Raw genomic sequence first — 6,542 nt, forward strand, 5'->3', positions numbered from 1 at the left:
TCCTTGCATGGTGCAGTACACCAACAGGTAATTTGACCCAATAGCCATATAGACCGGTTTGCTCCATTCCTTTTATCTCTTGCCTTGTTTGTCTTTTCTTTAAATTTATCCTTGTATGATGTGGTACACTAATGGCTAGTTTTACGAAACAACCATATAGAGCACTTGGCTCATTTCATTTTATCTCTTGCCTTCTTTGTATTCTCTTTATGTCTTTCTTTGTATTGTGTAGTATGTTTCACCTAACAACCATATAGAGCGTTGGATCCATTTTTTATCGCTTGCCTTGTTTGTCTTCTTTTTAAATCTTTCCTTCTGTGGTGTAGTACAACAATGGATAGTTTGACCTAACAACCATATAGAGCGGTTGGCTCCTTTTCATTTATCTCTTTCCTTGTTTGTATTCTCTCTAAGTCTTTCCTTGTATGTGTTTCACATGGGGCTTTTTTTACCTCATATTTAATATGCAACCGAGATAAGATAGAGATCAGCGTTTCCGCCAACAGCTGGATGTTTCCTCTTTTGCAACCATGCATGAGCACAAAAAACGGGCTTGTTATAATGGTGTCATCTTCCATTTCTTCTCATGCTTCGCGATTAACAAGCCGTGTTGCACACTAGTTATTCACCACCGACAAGCAATCTATTTTTGCCTCTTCAGGCAATCGTACATGACCACCGGAGACACTAGCTTGCAACAACTTTGTGATCCTGCGGTGAACCCATCAAAATCCACCGCGTGACATGATCACCCCATCCTAATCTGACGGCTCACAGAAGGGCATTGGATGATCCAACGGTGGAATGATCATGTAGCTTTGCAATGTCCACCGGCCAAAGTTTATAAATTGACCCAAGATGATGCAATGTTGCACACTTTGCAAGTTCACCGGGCACTCTGCTCCTTCCCTACCATTGTTGTTCGGTGAGTTCTCTCTCTCTCTTCCACAGGTAGAATACTTTAGAGAAACTTATCATCTATGAACTGCAATCTAGCACATCTCTTGTTTGTGTGTTTTCTGAACCCCTGATAAGTTTCAACCGGTTTTCGATTTGATGGTGATCAGATCGAGCCAATTTTTATTTTGATTTTGGTCTACTTCCATGGCTCACCGATTTTATCATGTTTCATCTTATTATTAGTACTCTGTGATCTGATTTTTCAAAAAAAATTTATTGTAATTGCGATGGGGAATTTCTCTCCTAAATTTGCAGCTCATAGCGCAGCCATGGGAACCGGCCACGTCACGCTCCAACACCTACTCATCCTTTCCGCCGTGCTCCTCCTCGGCACGCCCGTGGAGGGCCTTGTCCGCATCGCGCTGAAGAAGCTACCGGTCGGCCAGAACCTCCTCGTCGCCGGAGAGGATGCTCAGACCTTCCTCTCGCAGCACCACGGCCTCGTCCATAACGAGGAGCCCCAACCACTGCCAAAGAGAGATATCGTAATACTAAAGAACTACCAGAACGCTCAGTACTACGGTGAGGTCGGCATCGGAATGCCGCCACAGAACTTCACCGTCATCTTCGACACAGGCAGCTCCAACCTCTGGGTGCCCTCCTCCGAGTGCTACTCTTCGGTATGTGCCCTCATCTCGTCAAGTCTTTAACAGTTTGGTTATTATTTATGATAGCACTAATATGGGATGTATGTTTTGGGAACTTTTGCTGCAGACTGCAAACCACTTGCACAAGAGTTACAAAGCCAGCCTGTCAAGCACGTACACGAAGAAAGGTTTGTTAATCTAACATATTGTCCATGCACATGTAGTAAATAGCTTATAGGGAAGAAAATATTGCATTAGTTTATAAATAGATATTAAAATTTATCAAAATTTAGATGTATCTAGATGTTATTTAGTGTCTAGATACATCTAGATTTACACAAACCTCAGAAATCTATTTATAGACGGCAAAAGTACTAACGAGTTGATGCACCACTAAGGTATACTGTCGCGAATCTTTGGGCCGAAATATTGCTGACGTCTTATATAGTGGTACACCGCTAGTAAACAGTTTATTGGTGACATACTAGCCAAATAGCACGCCACCAAATGTGGACATGTTCTCAACTGCCGGTGGTCGTGTGAGACAATATCACACGCTGCAAATACACCACGCGCTCGTTGCATGGGGATGCGTGTCACTCTGTTATCACCTGGGCTTGGGCAATTTTGCACGCTGATATTACTTGCTTCCTTGAAGCCCACCGAAGCGTGACCTTTACCTTGCGAGTAAGCCCACTTCGGTGCCCTATGACCCCCTGATATTTTTTGCTTCTACCTCCGGCCCGCCACAAAAACTCCTCCCCTCTTGTCCACATATCTCTTCTCTCTCCCCTTGGCTCATCTCTCTCCCTCGTCCCACACATCACCATGACACCACAGTGCGCAACACCACCTAGTCCCGACCACCGAAGACCCCACAAGCCTAACGCACCGCACCACTAACCCCGGACCACCTCCCTCCTCATGCCCTGCTCCTACAACAAAGGGTGGACCTAGCATCCCTCTTGCCCAGGCAGCCAGCCGGCATGCTTATTTTTCCCCTACTTTATATCTATTTGATATAAAATTAGCACACTAAGCCTATTTTGGCCAGACTTCAAATTTTTCCTGGGTCCGCTTATGCCTACGACCTACAACCTGTCGCCATGCCTGCCGCTCGAATCTGCCATCGCCGGTGAAGGAGTCCTCATCTCTAACGTTCTCGATAGCCTATTTTCCTACTGGTCATGTATGCACTATGAGATGGTGATATCCTAACACATTGTCCACGTATTTTCTTCATCTTGGCATTAATCAGATGGTTCAGATTAAACTCTAGTAACCAGGAAAATGATGTTTTCCATGAATATAATATTTCATTTCCAATCTTGGCAGGAAAAAGGGTATCAATTCACTACAAAACTGGTGCAATTGCTGGTTATATTAGCCAAGACAATGTGCAAGTTGGTGGTCTAGTTGTGAAAAATCAGGTTTACACGCTGCACCAGAAGGACACATTTATATTATGCAATGTGATGTGCATCCTATTTCAGATTATACTAATTTTATTATGCTGCCCTATTAGAATTTTATTGAAGCTTCGTTGGAACCAAGTATTACTTTCATGCTTGGAAAATTTGATGGCATTGTTGGTCTTGGGTTTAAAGAAATGTCATTCGGGGGTGCCGAACCTGTTTGGTGAGAAATGTTGCCTGACTGAATTTGTCTTTTTTTCCTAGTTATTAACACTACCAACAATAGACATGACTATTTTAATTTATGTGTATTGTTTTATGTATTATATTAATATCTAAATGGTGCACTATGGGTTCTTCTAATTTACTGGCATATCGTATCACCAAATGTGTATCATATAACAAGATTTCTTATCCCTGACATCACAAGCGAAATTATAGGTATAACATGGTTAGCCAAGGTCTGGTTGGTAGCCCCGTTTTCTCATTCTGGTTCAATCGACATGCTGGTCAAGTGAAGGGAGGAGAAATAGTTTTTGGAGGAGTTGATCCTAATCATTACAAGGGAAGACATACTTATGTTCCTGTTACTAAGAAGGGATACTGGAAGGTGAAACCATTTCGTTTAGTTGAGTAATCTTGAAATTCAAGATGGAATAACTAGTTTGTGCTCATAAATTTTGCCCCACTTGCTTCAGTTTGACATGGGCGACGTCTTGATTGGAGGAAACTCCACAGGTACTAACATGTCATTTTGTCATGATAAATCGTACAGAGTATATGGTCGTATATAAATACAAAATGTTTTTAATCATTTTCTTATACCCCTATTTCTATTAGGATTATGTAAATCTGGTTGTGCAGCAATAGTAGACTCGGGAACTTCATTTCTTACTGGCCCCACGGTATGTGTTTGAGGTCTATTCATGTTTATTCCCATAAGTAAGGAAAGGGGCTTTAGTTCATGCATCTAACCTTGATTTATCGATAAAACCTCACAATCAACATTTCTAGTAACCTAAACGAGACATTCCTTCGCTATTTAGGCCATAACACATATGCTTTTGCCTTGAATTTTACCTTTTAGTGGAGGAAATGTCCATTGTGAAGATAAAATGTATGGTTTGATCCATTGTAGATGTTTCTTTTGATTGAATTACGGTAGTTACAGTAGAAGGAAAAGTTCAATAAAAAACTTTAAATATATAATTTTTGCAATTACCATCTCCTTAGAAGCAGAACTAGTAATATTACATAATGTGAAGATCATCAAAATAAAACCTAATAGACCAGCATGACACGTTTTGAAGCATATTAGGTATAACATCTTTGTCGACAGCTCATAGAGTCATCTCCGGTGGGTTCTTTTCCATTCTTTTCCTTTAGTCTCTATGTGTTTGCTGAATCGATACTTGAAATATATACAGAGCGATAATTACTGAAATAAATTGGAGAATTGGTATACCTAGGAGAGTGAGCAAAGCGTGCAAGAACGTTGTTTCAAAGTTTGGGCGGCAGATCCTGGATTTGCTGCTAAAGCGGGTTTGCTCATTTCCAAAAGTTGCTTTCTAGCTTGATCAGTGATGCATAAGGCTTGTAAAATCTTCTTTTCGGGACTATGATGCAGATATTGCCAAGAAGGATATGTGACATACTTCATTTATGTTTCTTTGTTGGACCTCGTGGTGTAAGGTAAGAGTTGAGTCTCGCTTGTACCTTTTGTAGTTATGGATGTTCTGCACAATATATATGCTGTGAAATATGCATTAAAACAAGAAACATAGATATTGTGCAAGTAAGAGGATAATTATTGTGTGGGCAATTATAGTGTATATAATATGTATTCATTAATACAGATGATATGAATTCATTAATACATATGATTTATATGTCAGAATATTGCTCGCGCATTCTGTTTACAACACTTTGAAAATACCTTCATTTGTTATGTCTCTTATTTACAACCGCATACAGGGCGACGTATACAACATACAGCGGCAGAGCCATGACAACAATCTTGTGTAGTCATTTCCAAGGCATGTAGTTAAATATATGTATTTATACCACGAGGATAATTTAAGCGAGTAGTGTTAATTGCCATATTTCGTAGTACCAACAAAAAAAGATCATTTATGCAGTAGTGTTAATTGCCATATTTCTCAACGTACCGAAATTCTTTGATTTGCTTGGAATAATTTTCCCTAGCCGGCGAGTGAAGGAATTTAGAATTCAATAGATGAAGAGTGGAAGTGCATACAGAAGTAGGTTTGGTCTCCTTTTGACCATTCACATTGTTTTCCTTATGTCCCGATGGTTGAAATTGTTACGTTCCTTCCTATGTACATAGTGACGACAACGCCGGTATTCAAAGTTTAGAAGATGAAGTTAGGACATCAAATGGTTTTATTGTGTGCAAAGCTTGTGAATGGATTGTTCAATGGGCGGTGAAGCATGTTGCAGATAATCAGACTGAGGATTCTATGTTGCATACCATTAACGAGGCATGTTTCCTACCTTGTAATACCAATGGAAGAATCACGCTTGTAACACAGTTGAACCAGAAACAAAATCTAAGTTATTCAACTTTGCAGATGTGTGACCATATTCCTATCCCTGCGGGAGAATCATTCGTGGATTGTGGAGAACTTAAATTCATGCCTGACGTCGCCTTCTCCATCGGGACCAAACAGTTTGTGCTCAAACCCGAACAAGTATTTCTTCTTGTCCCTGGTTATTACCTCTCGTATTTTATGCGTGTCCAGATTATCTATCAGTTTTAGCAAGTATCATTTTTTTAGTAAGATTCCATATGTTGTTCCCGCAGATTTTTTGAAGATTCGGTCCTTACTATATCAGTTATCAATTATAAAATCTTACGTGCATATAAAATTGAAGAGCCACACAAGCTTTATTACCGGTTAGTGTTGATTTGGTTTGACTTGTGATTTCTGTTGTCCAGTACATAGTGAAGATTGGTGAGGGTGATGATACCCGGTGCATGAGTGGATTCTCAGCTATGGACGCTCCTCCTTCCGGTGGCCATCTTTGGTAAAGTTATACACGTGTTATGATCTCACAGCTTTCTTGGAATCAATATAAAAGTTGTTTGTGATACCTCTTCTCCAGAAAAAAAAATACAATGTTTGTTAGTTTCAGAGTTTTAGGAATTATTAGGCGTTAAAAAGAAAAGAAAAAAGAGAAAGATGTTTGCATCTTCAAAACTGAAAGTAAACACTCCATGAACTTGCTGTCCTCGGTTCTGACAATGAGAAATTGGTGTCGCAGGATCTTGGGTGATATATTCATGGAAGCCTATCACACGGTCTTTGACTATGGAAATATGAAGATTGGTTTCGCCGAGACAACATAGGTGTTGCTCATGAGCTCTTCCTGCCCGGTCTGATATCCCATCAGCAAAAAAGCATGCATGTGCATATTTGCGTGCTACTAATAATGCCAGTGTGGTCCAAGATAATAAATCTGTACATTATCATATGTCCAATGCACTGCTGCAATGCAACCAGACTTTCATCATAAACTTTGCCACATGATAGCTATCTCGTGATTCAGAATCATCTCG

At 40.2% G+C, this 6,542-nt stretch overlaps 1 pseudogene; it reads left to right on the forward strand.

Moving 5' to 3' along the window:
• The first annotated feature begins 1,229 nt into the window (after nucleotides 1–1,229).
• On the forward strand, nucleotides 1,230–6,332 carry LOC124690018 (annotated as a pseudogene).
• Nucleotides 6,333–6,542: the final 210 nt, after the last annotated feature.

The sequence above is a fragment of the Lolium rigidum genome, chromosome 2 (assembly GCF_022539505.1).
Source record: "Lolium rigidum isolate FL_2022 chromosome 2, APGP_CSIRO_Lrig_0.1, whole genome shotgun sequence".
Lineage (NCBI taxonomy): Eukaryota > Viridiplantae > Streptophyta > Magnoliopsida > Poales > Poaceae > Lolium > Lolium rigidum.